Genomic DNA, 17842 nt, shown 5'->3' with positions numbered 1-17842 from the left:
GGAAATTAACAGTTAAGTGGTGGAGATTACTCTAGGAACACAGGCTGTGACTATGTAGCAACCAGTGAAAAGCATTTCAGCTGGAATGGCTGAGTCAGTAGACAAGGTCTGAGGAGCAAAAAAGGATCGGATAAAAAAGGGTTCATTTTGTGATCTGAAGCTTCACGTTTCATATCCTATCGACAAGGATTCAGAACCACTACTGAAAGTACTTTCCTCCATGAATAAAATTGTTGCTGAGCAAAGATTCTACCCTGACCCCAGCATGGTGTACATCTTCTGAATGAACAAACTCAAACCCAAGACACTGAGGAGAGGGAACATGGTCAGCCAGAACTATTCAATCTGAAAGCAGTAAAGAAGACTTCCATATGTTGTGCTTTTGAGCTTCTGGTTAATTTAATTGTTTGCACAACTACTTTTTCATCTGTCACTGCATTCTCCTTTAAACTTATGCCTGCCACTCTCATGATGTCACCAGGCTGTGGCTGGAAGTGTCCCTCAGGTCCACAACATCAAAGCCACTCTGTTCCTTTCATGCCCTCATTTACAAAGCTCATCCCAAGATGGATCCATTTTTTTGTAATGTGATTTGTCATTAATAGATTCATATTGCTCATTGCTCTGGGGTCCAGTGTCTGAGAGTGCCCTTAGGCTGCCCTGGTTGCTGAATCAGAACTTGCTAATCAGTCACTGTTGGCACCATTTAGCTGGCTGCTTGCTTGCCAGGAAGTGTCTGAGGCCTTCATCTCCTCTCCTCCCAGATGGAATGGGGACCCTCTGCACTTCTGGGAAATCTCACATCTTTCATGGAGTCAAATGGAAGACAAAAGAGAAGGTGACATTGGGGAAGGTGGGCAGGAGCAAAGAGGCGCCATCAATGGTTCTTCTGGCTCCTAGTGAGAGAAGAATATGCCGAACGTGTTATGTAGGATCTAAGAGATCACTTGAGGGTGAGAGATGCAAAAAGGTTCGTGCTTATTCTAGACCCTCATTATGGACTGAATTATGTCCTCCCCCAAATTCATATGTTGATGCCTTAACCCCCAGTGTGACTGACTGCATTTTGACAGAGGGCTTATGAAGAGATAATAAAGGTTAAGTGAGATAATACTAAGGGTGAGATCTTTATCTGATCAGATTGGTGTCCTTATAAAAGAGGAAGAGACATCAGAGTGTTCTCTCTCTCTCTGTCTTTCTATTTGTATCTCACAGCACACAAAGAAGAGGCCATGTGAAGACACAGAGAGAAGGCAGCTGTTTGGAAGCCAGCAAGAGAGGCCTCACCAGAAACCAAACCTGATGGCACCTTGATCTTGAATTTTCAACCTGGAGAACTGTGAGAAAATAAATTTCTATTGTTTAAGTCAATCAGCCTGTGGTATTTTGCTCTAGTAGGCCAAGCTGATTAGTATAATCACCCAGCACACTTGTGACCTTTGCCCAAGTAGTTCTGCTCACTTAGCAATCTGAGGGGTAGTGAGCTGTGGAAGATGCTGGCTGTTTACAGAATGCAAAGGAGAAAGAATGAAAAACCAAGGGGCAAGCATAGAGAGAAAAAATTTTTCTTATAAAAATAAGAAAAGATAGAGAAAGAGGAGGATGTTGAACAACAGACAGACAGAAAAGCAGAAAGAAAGTAGGAGAAATTAACCTCTAATTTAGGTCTGCAAGAGGTTTTTAAACAATCAATACATTTTCTTTATCTCCTGTCTATGAAGTCTGTAAAGATGAGTAGAGATAAATGTTTTTATTGCATCAGGATTTCAGAGTGGGAAGGACACTAAGGGAAAAGAAACTTAAGGCTCAAATTGAATAAAGAAATTGGCCAGGTTCATACAGTAAGTTCAGCATGCGAGCCTTACTGTGCATGGTGGCGGGTTTGTCACAGGTCTAGCTCTCAGGAGATACTCTACTCTACCTGTCCTCTGCCCCACCTAATGCCGTGTGTGGCCAGGCAGTGAAGAGCACAGACTTGGAAACGAGAGGCGTCTGGAGCAGATCTCAGTCTTACGTTTTTCCCGCTGCATGTTTTCTGATAAATGCCTCCAGTCCTCTGATTTTGGACTGTTTTTGTCTCTAGATTCAGCATTTTCAGTTCTAGAGATAGGCTGGTATTTAAATGTGCAAGTTCAAATTTAATGAAAATGTAAGGAGAGGTACTGAGACTTTATTAAAAACACAAGATGAAAAGTACTTATGTTTCCATAGCAATTAGATTTGAACCTCCCCCATCTTCCTTGCAATCATATGCAAACAATGGCTGTAAAATCCTACATGGTAATGCAATCTTTCCGTGATTGGGATTTTATACACAACTTTTTCTTTTCTTTAATAAAAACCTGGAGATGGCATGCAACCAAAACCAGTGCCATTAATCAGTGACAATTAGAATTAGCTGGTCTCAACTCTGGCCCAAGGTGTGCCTAGTCTTGTGATCTATACCCAGGGATGTGGGCTTTATTTTAGAGCGATGTTCCTGTGGAAGATCCAACAAGGGGCATGAAATGCTCAGATCTAAGCTTTCCTGCAAACACCCTGGTGCAGGGTGGAGCACAGGTTTCAGAAGAATAGGGGTTGGGATGGGGGTTGTTTGGAGGTTTCTCTGTAGATGGAGGTTTCTCTGATTTCGTAATCAGGCATTGTCTGGAGGCTCTGCTCCTCCTACTTCTCCAGAACAGAATGGGGCTTTCCCAGAGTGTGCAGCCCTGAACACATATCCAGGACTTCTCTGCAATTCTCCTCTCATTTATACTTTGATAAATGCTGCTTCCTGCAGTTTTGCTGCTGTACAGCCATGGGTACCCTGGTCAGTATCTCTCAGAGGTGGAGAGGCCACTCTTGTGAAGGTCATTTTAATTTGAAGAAGTGAAGAAATATGACAACAGGCTTATAGAAATCATATTTTATTTTAAATATGTATGTTGAAACATTTAACGCTTTATTTTTCAATTAAACTTTTTGCAGGTGCAAAAATACAAAGGAAGACAATAACTTACTAAATTACTAAAATAGGGTATGACTGGGAGTATAACACACAAGGTAAAACGAAATGATGAATGTCTTCCTTCAACCCCAGACCCTCACTGTAACTTTGTGAGTCACCTGGATAACCTCCTCTTGAGTGGACAAAGGCCTTGGCAAAGTTGAAGGCTAGGCTTAGACTGAGGGATGCTTCTTGCCTCCCACACTCTCCTCTTCCACTACTCTCACCCCCATCGTGAGCGATGGGCATTGATCCTGGTGTCTGGAAGGGACTGGCTCCAACCAGCTCACTTGCTTTCAATTGAGGCTTGGCCTATAGGGCAGCAGGTAGAGTGGGAAATTAGCTTACAAGATGAGTTTATACTTTAAAAGTGTCCTATCTGCTAAATGTCAATCTAATGATGAATGAGAGTAGCCCAGTACTCACCACCTGGCTGACTCTGGTCAGGACATTTTCTCCCTTTGCTGCCCATAACAATTCTTGAATGAGTCATCTATAAAATAGGCATAATTAATATCTTATCTATCTGAGAGCAGGGACACAGATCAAATGACCTCTTGGAATCTTTTCCAGCTTCAAGGCCCAAAAGTCCGAGGAAAAGGTCGTTGAGCAGTGATTTTCAAAGTGTGGTCCCCTGATAAGCCATATCAGCACTACCTGGGAACTTGTTGAAAAGACAATTTCAGGCTTCACTCAGAGACTTAGTGAATCATAAACTCTGAGTGGGGCCTAGCAATTTCTGTTTCAACAAGCCCTCTGGGGGATTCCAATACGTGCTCAAGTTTCAGTAGCTCTGGTGTAGCTGAGCATTGAGCCAAATCATTTAGACTCTCTGAGCCTCAGTTTCTTCATCCACTGAAATTATATAACTCCACCTCTTTCAAATGATTGTCATGCGTTTCAAATGATATAGGAGCACCTAAGACACAATGGGTACTCAATAAATGTCAGATAAAGTTGAAGGACAAGAAAGGTTGAAAAGGAGAATGAATAAAAAAAGAATGAGAACTCAGTTTTCATTTTTTCCTTAAATAACATCTTTAACATTATATAATTTGCAATTTGCATGCAAAACAGCCCACCCCAGGGCATCATAGAAGCCTTGAAAAATCCAATATTATGCAGACAGCCAGAGATTCTGGCTGCTAAACCAGGCTTAAAAACTAATTTTCCCTCTTCAAGGAAGTGACATTTGTGCATTCAACACAGCAGCCATAAATTTAGGCTTTCTTACCACCCCCTGCTGTACATGAGGTTATTATTTTTGTCAATAACAAAGCTACTTCATTTTGAGTATGTGGAGCTGTTTTTGAATCTCCTCTTTTGGCCACACCGTAGTTATCAGCAGAGTAAATAGCTCATTAAAAGACAAAAAACAACAAAAACCTAAAACCATTTTTAATGGTAGGAATGTGATTAGGGCATTTAATTAGACTCCAAAAAGTACACTTTCTGTTAATAATTGAGGATACATTCCACGTCAATTAAAAAAGGATTAACAGCGAAGATTTGGAAATTTGAACTTAAACGGAGCCTGAATTTCAAAGCTGTTTTTATTTGCAGAGTATTTCAGGGAAAGTGTTCAGAGAAAACAAAAGTAGTGCTGTTTCTCCTTAGGAATTTTGTAGATATGAAGAAATCTTCTTCATCCTCACAGATGGGGCATTGCTGATCTCCTTTGATATTGTAAGGGACTGACCCTTGAACCTCAGGCATGGGGTTGAAAGTACTGTAAGGGACTATTTAGGTGGGACGGAGATTGGTCAAATGGCTTCAACTGTATCCCTTCCTTTTGGTGCCAGGTCTGTAACACCTGCTTCTGCTACCTCTCCAAGACTTCAGGGCAGAGTATTGCCTTTTAAATCTCTAGTGCCAACTCTGATACTAATTTCTTCCTTTCTCATGAGCTGTTGCACAGAGATCTTTGTTTTTTGGTCATTGATTTGATATAAAAATGTGAGTGTGAATTAAGGAAGATATTGTGGTCAAAATCCTTCAAAGAACTTGCATTCTAGAGACGGTGATATTCATGCAATCAGAGGTGAAGTACCTCCATATCCAATCGAGCAATGAAGGTCATGAGAAAATGGCGACTCTTCAGTCTTCTATATCAAGGACGTGTGTGTGGCTTAAAAAAGAAGACAAAGCTGAATAGCAAGAAGCTAGGTACTAGAATGTAGAAAATAAATGAGAGAAAGTTATCAAAGGGGACCAAGATCATTTCTCCATTCAATGAAGGTTAAGTTTCTACTATGCGGCCAGGCACTATTCCCCATGGAGCTTAAAATGAACTCATTTTTATTGACCTCTAAGTTAATGACAGTATAAATAACCTAACATAAGGGTGGAGGGTTAAGTTCTTGCCATTTACCAAAACCTTTCCAAGTTTTAGCACATTTGACCACCATGAGAAGTTAGCAAGGTAGATTTTGCTGTCCATATTTTAGAAATAATGAAAATGAGATCTCTTGATTAACAAATGTGTAGACCTGAGAATACCAACTCAGATCTCCAGATTCCCATTCCAATGGTGATGCCACTTTACCTTTGGAGTTCCCAGGATGATTCAAGCCTTCTGTGAATAAGCTCAGAAAGTAAAAAAAGGAAGTTTATGCCTTCCCACTTGTAGAAAGCACTGAAGCCCTGTGTGTAAACCATATGCAGTGGTCATATACTGTTGTAAGGAAGAGTGATAAATAGATGTGGAAATTCATTATTTTATTCAAAATACTTGTGGAGTACCTACTAAGTGGCAAGCACCATGTAAGATGCTTTTAAAACAGAAATGCAGTGAATACAAGGTAGCATGAAAGGTAGACAGCAATGTCAGTTACGTAAAAATGAGATGGTACATGCAGAGCAGTACAGCCCATGTTCCTGGAGGCACATGTCTGCAATTCAACATATGGAGGGTGGTTTGGAAAAGACATGCACGAAACAGAAATGAGAATGGATGCCTGAGTAACTGAAGGGAAAAGAAATGTTGGGGAAAAATGTGGGGTTAAAAAAGCAAACAAAGAAAAGCATGGCAATGCATGGCCTGATGTGGATGCTGAGCCACAACTTGAGGCAATTGACTGAAGGTACCATTCAAATTGTGAGAGCCTAAAGTTCAGAAAAGCTGAGATGAATAAATAAATCCCTCTATTCTCAAGGAGCTCACAGGCTCCCTGAAGGAAATCCAAGAATCAACAAACATCTGCAGTATGTGGAGTCTTCACCAGGCTTCGGGTATCACATTTTAAGCAAGTGCTTTCTTAGGAGCTCAGCCGGGGGTGGGGTTGCTTCTGGGCCAGGGGTGGATTTGTTTGGTGCTGGCCCTGCTGGGCCTATTAAACTGAAGTTGCAAACGCATGAAGTTGAAGTGTGAACGTGCTCCCACTCTGGGCTGCGCTGTGGTTTCAAGAGGACGACTGGCAGCCCCTGCTATTCTTGGCTGCGGGGACTCTCTCCTACACGAAATCTCCCAAGGAACATTATGTTCTAGCACATTGTAAATGAAGGCAAGAGAGCATTTAACGACACCCAGGATTCAAATAACTTTGTCTTTTGTGCATAAGCAGAGTGTTAGAGGAGGAGAGAGACAGGAGGGGCCCAAGGCTCCCTCCCCACCCACGCTACCTGAGAGGGGAAAAATCTAGTAATGGTGATTGTTTTGAAAAGTGATAAAAATACCTCTTTTTGTCCTTTTCCACCCTGGAAATCTTTGCGCCTGTGTCTTGTCATCAGCCCCGAAGACCTTCTCTCCTGTTTGTCTCTATCTCTGAATTCTTTGCCTGTGTCTATTTCTGATTCTTTCTGTGGCTCTCGTTTGCTTCTATTTTATTTTAGATCTGTTTTTCTGTCTCTCCTTTTCCTCGCCTCTGTTTCTGTGTGTGTTTCTCCTTTGTTTATGTCTCTCGGATTCTCTGTGATTCTATGTTGGTGTTTCACTCTCTGACTCTCTCCTCCGTTTCATTCTATGCCTCTCTCTGACTCCCTACGACCCTCTGTTCCTGTCTCTCTCCGACCATCTCTGTGTTTATTGCCTCATTTGCTCCCCTCCCTCTCTTGTTCATCCTTTCCCTCCTAGCTTGTTTTCTTCTCTTAGTTGCTACAGGATTATTAAAAAAGGTTGAACAGCTGTCACCCAGATCCTGAGAAACTGAGAAGAAGCAATATTACTCCAGTGAGAAATTATGGTTTAGGTCCAAGGATATGTCATGAGATTTCTTTCATTGCCTGCTACCCTATCACTTTAAGCGTTTCGGTAGCATTACATCTATGCATCTGTGTTCCAGCATCCTAGAATGGCAGAGCTGAAAGGATCTTCAGAACACGTAGGCAAAGTTGCTTTTCATCCTTCACATGGGGAAACCAAGGACCCAGGAAGAGGAAATGATCTACTAAAGGGCACACAGCTAATTTATCCCAGAGTCAAGACTGGAATAAAAAGGTTCGAATGGCAGGTTAAATAAATATTTGATTCATTAAGCTCTGTGTCAAGTATCCAACAAATATTCAACAAAATTTACTATCTGCAATATATTATACTAGGTTCTAGGACAAGTGGTGTGTTCTCTCAGAGGCCTACAACCTATGTGAAAACGCTATGTACTAGAGGGTTAGGGTTCCTAGAAATAACAACCTCTTTTTCCACTCCTGGATTTAAAACCACATGAGAAAATTAAAAAATGGGAAAGATAGGGATCAAATTTTCACTTTTCCTGTTGGTAAATGATTGGCTAATGGCTTTAGAACTGCAGTCAAAGAAGTGTGTTAATATCCTCTTCCTTGAGTATACATTTAAGGCCTTTCCAGTTGAAGCGAAGTTTAGGGCCATTTGGCAGACACAGGTGAGTGGAATTATCACCTCATGACAGATCTGGGAAGAAAGGAAATGGGCGATTGAATCCACAAGGCTTGCAAATTCTTGGTGGATTAGCTACACCAAGAAAGAAATGTGGACCGGTGGCTAAGCATCCCCTTTGACCTGTGGGGAGATAAAGCAGGGAAACTCGCACATGGAACTGGGAGACTGGGGGACGGTGGAAGAAAGTGAAGGCCGGTACTCTTCCTGACACTTTCCTGATGTTTCAGTTCTCTTAACCTATTAACTTAACCCCTGGGACCATGGTCAACCAAGAGTGAATCTATCTCCTTTGTAGGAGGAGATCCACAGCCCATAGGGAGAGTCGGGCTACCATCTTCTTGGGCCAGCTCCCAAATATATGCATTCTGGATGATGGCAAAGTCACCCCTAAAAGTGATTCTTGGGATAGTAAAAATTTAGTAAAATTAATCCTAAGCATTATCATAGTTTTTAGTGCTCCAAAACTCAACTCTACCTGACAACATAAGCAGATATATAGTATGTTTGTAGTATTAAAATTTCATGGGTCAGGTGGGACAAAAACAAAGTCCATAAAGCTCCTATGGGATATTGACTTCACTGAGAATACATGTGTTATGGATCTGGCCCAGAAGATGACTGTGATAATGAAAACAAGATTGAGAGAAACTGCCCTCATGCTAAATTTGTCTCCGATATATATCCTTCTGGGACCACAAGTGGGTATTTCACGTTTTGCCCCAGAAAGCTCTGAAGTCATAAACCAAAAGACAGAAAGACACTTCTGTCCCAGTAAATAGTACCAGCCCTGATAGCTTAAGAGAAGAAAAGGAACTTTGCTTAAGTTGTGGGTTAAACTGCTGGAAGCTTATCTGAACATTTTGGTGAGGAGAAGAGATGCTGTATAAAGAAAATGGTATATCAGCAGCTTCCCCCCAAAGCAGTAAGGGATGCTACAGTAAGAGATATGATTCTAGGAATGGAACATTAGCCACCTGGGGAAAGATCAGGCTGGGACTAGGGTAAGATGAATGAGGCACCCAGAGTATAAAATGTAAGGAAGGGTAGGTAGCTACATAACCCAAGGATAGGCAGCTACCTTCTTAATGTTCCACTCAAGGCATCTCACTAGACTTACCCTAACCCCCACCCTGAGAAATACAGAGACTTGAGTTGGCCATGGTAGAGTTCTTGGTCTTCATCAGCCCTTCGGTGCTCAGGATTTGGTAGGTTTGCCAGCTGATTTGACTCAGGAATGTGCTAAGGCTGCATGTCCAGCTGAACACATGTACAAACCAGAAGGAAGCCTTCCCTGGGGGCAGGTGTTCTAGCCTAGGCAGTTTCACAGTGAGAAAATATGATCTCTTTCCTTACAACAGCTTTTAGGTGCCTCATTGAGGAAGTCTCCATTCTTAAGGTAAGAGTAGCTGCAACACTGAAATTGCTGCCCCTTTCCATGCTGTCATATCAACTGTACGGTGAGGGAATTTAGGGTCAGGGTAAGCAAATCTCTTTTTGATGTACCCAGGACTGGCATCCACATCGATCTAAATTACCTGTCATAAAGTAACAACAAATATGTTCCTAGTAAAGCAGCTAACTAATACCATAAAATGGTGGTGGGTGTGAAATGAAAGAAAGTGTAGTTCTTTCATGTACATCTATTACTTTTTTGCTCGATGCCCTTCTAATCTGAGTGGCTGTGAACTCAGGAGGCGGTGTGTATGTGTGAGTGCGTGCACGCATATGTGTGTGTGCACATGCACACGTGCTTGGCATACGTGTGAGTGGGTGAAGGTGATTTGATTTAATTATATGCCTCATTCACTCAGACAGAGGAAAATAGAAATTAACTTCCATTATTTCACTAACTCTACCCCTTCATCTGACTTTTCACGATGACATCTTTGAATATGCATCCTTTATGTACAGTAGCCTTAATTGCAGGAGCTACACCCCTGACAGTCCTGCTCTAAGCAGCATTCATGAAATGCTCCTTTTCCAATTACCATGTTTCAGAAAACAGCAACAATTCCCTGGACTACTGCCACCAAATTTCCTTTCCACAAATGTGGGTTCAGCCTCTTAAAAGTTGAATGAATAAGCATATATCTTCCTTGGAAGTTAACTCCAAGTTGACCTGTCTTTTCCTCTTATCTATTTTATTAATATGTTTCTCTTTTCAGGTATTGTAAAAATGAGATGAGTAGAAAATCATTTTTGGCATATGGAACATGGACCTCCTAAAGAGCTTAACTTAGAGTTTGGATCTTGTCACTAATGATCCACTCATTTAATACCAAGCACTGACGGTGTGTTTTGTGGCTTCCAATTGTCATAACCATGCTCACTACCTTTTCCCAGCCAGCCCTGCCCTCCTTGTTTTATGCTGGGTCTCTCAAACTCAGTGTTCCTTGCATGTTTAGAATTCTTTCCCTGGGGGAATTATTTGATTGATCTTGTATGAGTTGCTTAGCCTCTTTGTGTCTCAATATTCTGATCTCTAAAACTGGGATAATAATGGTGCCTACCTCTTTGGGGTTGCTTGAGGAATAAAAGAGTTAATATGTTGTCTCTTCACTCTGTTGATTATTTCCTTCGCTGTGCAGATTTTTACTTTGATGTTATCATATTTGTCTAGTTTTACTTTTGTTGCTTATGCTTTTGGGATCATATCCAAAAAATTATTACCCAGCCAATCATCAGGGAGCTTTCCGCTTACATTTTCTTCTAGTGACTTTAGAGTTTCAGGTCTTGTGTTTAAGTCTTTAATCCATTTTCAGTTGATTTTTGTATGTGGTATGTGATAAGGTTCCAATCGTCTTCTGCATGTGGATATTCAGCTGTCCCAACACTGTTTATTGAGGATATTACCCTTTCCCTATTGTGTTTTTGGCATCTTTGTTGAAAATCAATTAACTATAAATGCATGGATTTATTTCTGGGCTCTCAATTTTGTCCCATTGGTCTATGCTTTTATGCCAGTATTGTTCATTTTGATTACTACAGCTTTGTAATATATTTTCAAGCCAGGAAACGATGGATAGAATGAAGAAGCAACCTACAAAATGGGAGAAACTATTTGAAAATCATATATCTTGTAAGGGGTTAATGCTGAATATATGTAAGCAACTTAAACAACTCAATAATAGGAAAACCAACCTTCTGATTTAAAAATGAGAAAAGGGCTTATGCATATAATCCTAGGACTTTGGGAAGCCAAAGCGGGCAAATAGCTTGAGCTCAGGAGTTTGAGACTAACCTGGGCAGCATAGTGAACTCTGTCTATACTAAAAAATACAAAAATTTAGCTGGGCATAATGGTGTATTCCTGTGGTCCCAACTACTCAGGAGGCTGAGGTGGGAGGATCACTTGACTCTGGGAGGTGGAGATTGCAGTGAGCTGGATTCTGCCTTGCACTCCAGCCTGGGTGACAGGGTGAGACTCCATCTCAAAATAAATAAATAAATAAATAAATAAATAAATAAATAATTAAAAAATAAGTTAATAAATTAATTAAAATAAAATAAATAAAAATGAGCAAAATACCTAAATCAATATTTCTCAAAAGAAGAAATACAAATGGCCAATAAGTATATAAAAATTCTCAACATGAAAAATTCAAATGCTCATAATCAGAAAAATTCAAGTTAAAATCACAATTTGATAACACTTCACACCTTTCAGAATGGCTGTTATCAACAAGATTAAAGGTAACAAGGACTGATGAGGATGTGGAGCAAAGGGAACACTCATACCCTGTTGGTGGGAATATAAATTAGTACAGCAATTATGGAAAACAGTACGGTGGTTCCTCACAAAATTAAAAATGGACCCACCATATTGTTCGGCAATCTCATACTGGGTATTTATCTAAAGCAAATAAAATCAGTGCCTTTGAAGAGACATTTGTACTCCCCTGTTGATTGCAGAGCTATTCACAATAGCCAAGATATGGAACTAACCTAAGTGTCCATCAGTGAATGAATGGATTAAAAAAAATGTGTTAGGCCTACAGAGTGGAATACTATTCAGCCATAAAAGAAAGAAATATTATTTCCTTATGGATGAATCTGGAGAATATTGTGTTAAGTGAAGCAAGCCAGACACAGAAAGAAAAATGCTACAAGATTATCACTTATATGTGGAATCTTAAAAAGATGAACTCATAGAAGCTAGAGTAGAATGGTGGAGGTGACATGGGAGAGGGAGTCCTGGAGAGATGTTGGTCAAAGGGTGCAAAATTTCAGTTAGAAGGAATAAATTCAAAAGATCTGTGGTAAAACATAATGGCTACAGTTAATAACAATGTATTATGTTCTTGAAAATTGCTAAAAGAGTCGAGTTTGTGTTCTCACCCAGAATAAGATGTGAAATCATACATATGTTAACTAGTTCAATTTTACAATGTATACATATTCCTAAACCATTTTTGTCAATGAAAAATAATAAATTTGAGAAAAAAGTAGTTAATGAAGAAAAAACATTAATATGCATCAAACTCTTAGTATCTGGCACACAGTACTTTATAACTGTAAGTAATTGTTGTTGAAACAATTACAAACAACAAAGAAGAGAGGAAATTTTCAAGATAGTTACAGTCAGCAGGGTAGGGACCAGGTTTCATGGCACCTCAGTGTTTTCCCAGGAGCTGCTTGTCGTTGGGAAGGGGAGGGGAGTTGTTTCTGCTCTTCACTCCACCCTCACTGCCCCTCATTTTAGGATATGCCTGTAGAACATAAGAAAACACATCCAGTCCTTGAATAGACAACCCCTCTCTCCCCATGCCATTCAGAAGCTGCACCTGACGAGTGTGCGACGGAGAGCCTTTCAAAGCCCACAGTCTTGCCTTTGTCCTATTGCTTGTGGTTTCCTTGCTGTTAAGCATAACAGCCCCTTGGGGCTTCTGGCCCTTCTCATCTCTGGGCAGATTGGGTGAGTAGACTACCCTAGACACTCTTGATTATTCTAGAAGGAAAAGGGAGCTTTGTCAGCATCTCATTCAGAGGCCTTAGGATTTATGATCATTTTTCTGAAAATCCTGGATGAGATGAAAATAAAGTCAGCATTGGGTGTCTGTGCAGCTATGAAGGAAGCAGCACATAACTCAATTTGCAATTGGCCCTCATATGTGTGCAAAAACCTTGGTCAAGATCTCCAAATTCCTACCTCTTAAATCAGATGACTTGCTGCTCTTCTATCTGTTTATGCAGAGTTCTAGATGAACCCAGTAGACTAGTGATTAAAACAAACCGCTTGCAGGCCCCTGAAGGAGACACACTCTTTCTGATTTCCTGTGACTGGAGCAATTTGTCTTACCTCTCCTCCAGCTGACGCTTGCCCATCCTTCACTTTAAATGTTGCTTCCTCTGGATATTTTTTCCCCTAATCCTGCAAGTCTTGGTTCTGTAATTCCAACTCCTCAACACCAGATCTCCCCTTTTTCCCAGCACCAAAGCACACATCATAGGGAACTGTTTTTACCTGTTTTCTTCCTGAGCACTCCAAGAAATCTTGAGCTCTTTGAATACTAGGACTCACAACTAGCACTGAATACAAGCCTGGTACATTCTAAGAGTTGGACAGTTCAATAAAGATTTGTAGGCAAGAACTTCTAATTCAGCTACCTTCTCTTTCTGGACACTGAAAGATGAGAAGGACCCGGGTCTGAGAAAATATGAGGGAGAGTCATGTTTAAGGCCATGAAAGAGCAAGTGCAAAGCCCTGAGGTGGAATCATAAAGCACGTTTGAGACAGAAGAATGAGGACAAAACAAATGCAAGAGATGATGAGAAGAGAGGCGTCCAGTGAGAGGGATGAGAACTACGTCAGAGAGGGCACCATGAGCCACCATAAGGAGCCTGGATTATTTTATACGTGCAATCAGAAGCCTTTGGATTTTTTTTTTTTTGTCAGGAGAGTGGCACAATCTGATTTATGTTTTCAAAAGATCACTCTGGCTGTTGAGTAGAATCAATTAGAGAAGGGCAAGTTTGGAAGCTGGTAGGCTGTTGCAATTTTTAGTTTCTATTTGGAGTCTTGAAATTGGTGCGTTTCTATTAATTTTTAAAATGTAACAACAGAAAGAATGTTTAGTATAAAATAGCTTATTTTCAACAATCTGTTTATGAGGTATTTTTGGAAACTGGGAAGCACTTTGGTTGTACCCTTTTAGACTGGAAATTATGATGTCTTATTACAAATTTATCTTCAGAGTTGGGTATAATTTCCTTTTACTGCAAAACCAGTATCAAAGAAACAAACAAACAAACAAACAAAACTGAAGAAAGAAAAAAAAAATTCACCTCTCCATCTCAGAAAATCAAGGCCGTTTTCTTCTCCCCAGTTCTCTTATAGTCCTTGACTCTGAACATAAAGAGTTGGGTAAAGTTATAATAATGATGGATAGTGTATTGAATTCTATTTCTTTCAAATAATAGATAGTACAGTACTTTCTATGTTTTATGTAAATGCTCAGCTCAGTGTTTGACATATAATTAGCAGTATATGTTAAAACGTTGGCTTTCTTTTAACTTTCCTCCTCCGTATATCTCCATTATTGTGTTAGAATAAAGCCTTCATAGCGATTATTTTTAAAATTTGCAAAATATTTTATCAAGTGAACAATCCATTTTTAAAAATCATTACACTCTGTTGGATATTTAGGCTACTTACTTTTTTTCAATCTTATATAAGTTATTGCTTAGTTAAACTTTGTTGTATTTAAAATCTTTTTTCTTTTAGATTCTTGCCTTTGAACACGGGTTTCTAAAAGAATAACTTTTTGGTTGGAAGAAAAGTTCCCTTCTCCCTAATAAAATGCTGCATAGATTTACAATGTATGTATAATGGGCAAAAATTAAGTTTATTAGTCATTCACCTCTGAGTGGTAATCCCATAGTTCATGAGAAAAGCTGGAAATTCCTGCTTTAGGATAAATAAATATGGGGAATGGGGTAGAATTTTGAGTGAAAGCCTAAAATTATTTCTTGAATTCTCTGTATGACTCTCAATCTATGTATTTTTTTTTTTTTTTTTAAAGAATGGAATCCTTTTGCCCTGCTTTTAGCAAACTGTAAGCAGACCAGATTATCAACTATACTGGGTATTGCCACTCTAATGAATTTTGTTAATGAAGTCGGCATGAATGGCATCTCACTATCGTATTAGCCAAGGTTCTCCAGAGAAAGAGAACCAACAGAATATATAGATATATAAGAGAAGACTATGAAAATTGGCTCATGAGTTTAAGGAGTCTGAAAAGTCTCACAAGATATCTGCAAATGGAAGAACCAAAAAGATGGTGGTATAATTCTGTCCTAGTCTGAAGGTCCAGTAACCGGGAGCTCCAATGTCCAAGGGCAGAAGAAGGAAGATGAATGTCCAGCTCTAAAAGACAGAGAGTTAATTCACCTTTCTTCCACCTTTTTGTTCTGTTTGGGCCTCTCAGGGATTGGATTTGGCCACACTGGCAAGAATCGAATCTTCTTCCCTCAGTGTACGGATTCAAATGCTAACTCTTCTGGAAACACTCTTGTAGACATACCCAGAAATAATGTTTTAAGAGCTAGTTGAACATTTAGTAACCCCTCCAGATGAAATCTAAAATTAACAACCATAGTCTCTTTGAATACAAGGGAAGTTTATCATTTCAATGAAAACAAAAGGCTAAAATTTATTGGGCATTTACTATGACCAACTGTCTAGATTGTAGGAAATGCTCCATAAATTGTAGCTGCTTTTTTTTTTATTTTTCATGGATATGAAACAGCTGGTCATGGGTTTAGTATGAATTCTCCTTTAATTCTTACCTTAGCTCAATTATAAATATATTATTGTTGAATCTATTTTATGAGTGGGAAAACTGATGCAGAGAGAAATTGAATAATTTTCTAAAAGTCAGAGAGTGAGGGGAGATGGAGCCCAGCCTGGAACATGGGTCTGTTGGACCTCACTGATGATCATCTGTCCTCTTGCATGAATTGAATCTGCACTGCCTATTTTTTTTTTTATTATGAACTTGATGTTTTTCTCAGTAATTTGAATTTACTCTTGTTACGCAGAAGGTATGTATTTATTTTCTTGGCATATTTAATGCAAATATTTTCCCAAGGACTTTTACAAGATCCATTTAGCAGGAAATATTAAAGCTGAGGGAGTCATAAGTTGAAAAAAGTGCAGGTCTAATTTTATTAGTGTACTAGGTGTGTGACTGCAAGAAGCAGAAGGAGACATTTTTACAATGTTTACTTATAAGAGTTCCTTGGGTTTTCAAAAAGGGAATGAAATGAGAAAAACCTAATAATAACTCCAAGAGTTGAGAGATCCCCTGTTGACTGCTTTAGGCCCTAATAAAACTCCCCGCAAGTCAAACATTCCTTATATCCTTTTACTTTTACCTTCACAGTGGATATAATAAATATAGTTTTTACAGATGAGGAAAATGAGTCAAAGATGCAAAATAACTTTACTAACATCAGAGAGATTTTAAGTAGCAGGGAGAGATTAAACAGATGTCTGGAGAAGTCCCAAACACATGCTATGTCTGCAATATATATCAGAAGGTGTCTACAGAGGTGCTTGTTTAGAGCAAATTATAGGCTTGAGGAAGTTTCAGTGGAGTGGCACCAATAGGCTCGATGTAGATCACTTCAGTGAGAAGAGACAGGCTGCAAAATTAGATCTGTCCACCATGGTGGTATGGTGGCAGGGAGGGGAGATTTGAAAGAGAGGTCCATCCTTCATTTTTCTTTCCTTTTTTCTTTCTTAGTTTCTCTCTCCTGCCCTCCTTACCTCGTTTCCTTCCTTCCTTCCTTCCTTCCTTCCTTCCTTCCTTCCTTCCTTCCTTCCTTCCTTCCTTCCTTCCTTCCTTCCTTCCTTCCTTCCTTCCTTCCTTTCTTCTTCCTTCATTCCTACTTCTTTCCATCATCTATTCAGCAAAAAATACATTGAATGCCTTGTACTAGTGTTGACAAAAAGTCAAACTCTGTAAAATATTTAAAAAGATTTATTCTGAGCCAAATATGAATGACCAAGGGCTCATGACACAGCCCCAGGAGATCCTGAGAACGTGTGCCCAAGATGGCTGGGCTTCAGCTTGGTTTTATACATTATAGGGAGACATAAGACATCAATCAATATATGTAAGATGTACACTGGTTCAGTCCGGAAAGGCAGGACAACTGGAAGTGGGGGTTAGGGGTGTGGGAAGGATGGCTTTCAGGTCATAGGTGGATTCAAAGATTATCTGATCGGAAATTGGTTGAAAAGTTTTATTCTGCAGATGAAGCCTCCAGGTAGCCAGCTTCAGAGCTCTTATCAGACCTACAAAGGTCCCAGACCCTTGGTTAATTCCCTCTCAGATCAGAGGAGAGACCCAGAAAAGAAAGGGGACTCCCTACAGAATGTAGATTTTCTCCACGAAAGACAGCTTTGCAGGTCCATTTCAAAATATGTCAAAGAAATATATTGAGGGGTAAAATATTTCAATTTCTCTCAGGGCCTGCTATCTGTCATGTGATAATAAGGTAGAGTGAGGCTGAAATTTGGTGTCTTATTCACACAAAAAAATCTGTTTTGTCATTCTTAAGGTCTTTAGATCTCTGTTTTAATGTTAATGCTGGTCAGTTGTTTCTGAATTCCAAAGAGAGGAGAGTATAATGAGGCATATCTGACCCTTACTCCCATCATGGCCTGAACTAGATTTTCAAGTTTACTTCGGACGGTCCTTGGCTGAGAGAGGGATCCATCAGTCAGTTGGGGGGAATATTATTTTTGGCTTACGCTATGCACTGAGGAATCAGAGATGAATGGAACATGATCCCTGCCGTTAAGGAGCATACGTTCAAGTGAGAAAGGCAGATAAACAAATGATTATAAAATAGTGTGAAATTATTTGATAGTTAACATCCACAGAGAGCCATGAGAATGCAGGGCTTATTAGCCAATGAGTGGCTGCTCAATATTTGTTGAGTGAATACGAAGCTCAGAGGTGGAACATCAGAATCTAAATGGGATGGGAGTG

At 39.8% G+C, this 17842-nt stretch overlaps 1 long non-coding RNA gene across 1 annotated transcript in view; it reads left to right on the top strand.

The window, feature by feature from the left end:
- LOC105487922 (uncharacterized) overlaps positions 1-17842 on the top strand; it is a 95049-nt gene that overhangs the window by 24637 nt on the left and 52570 nt on the right. Inside the window, exon 2 of the long non-coding RNA XR_011621458.1 lies at positions 1216-1339. This is a non-coding gene — a long non-coding RNA (uncharacterized lncRNA). The remainder of the gene's footprint in view (positions 1-1215; positions 1340-17842) is intronic.

This window comes from Macaca nemestrina, chromosome 3, assembly GCF_043159975.1.
Source record: "Macaca nemestrina isolate mMacNem1 chromosome 3, mMacNem.hap1, whole genome shotgun sequence".
In the NCBI taxonomy this organism is placed as follows: domain Eukaryota; kingdom Metazoa; phylum Chordata; class Mammalia; order Primates; family Cercopithecidae; genus Macaca; species Macaca nemestrina.
This window is presented reverse-complemented; position numbering and strand designations above follow the sequence as displayed.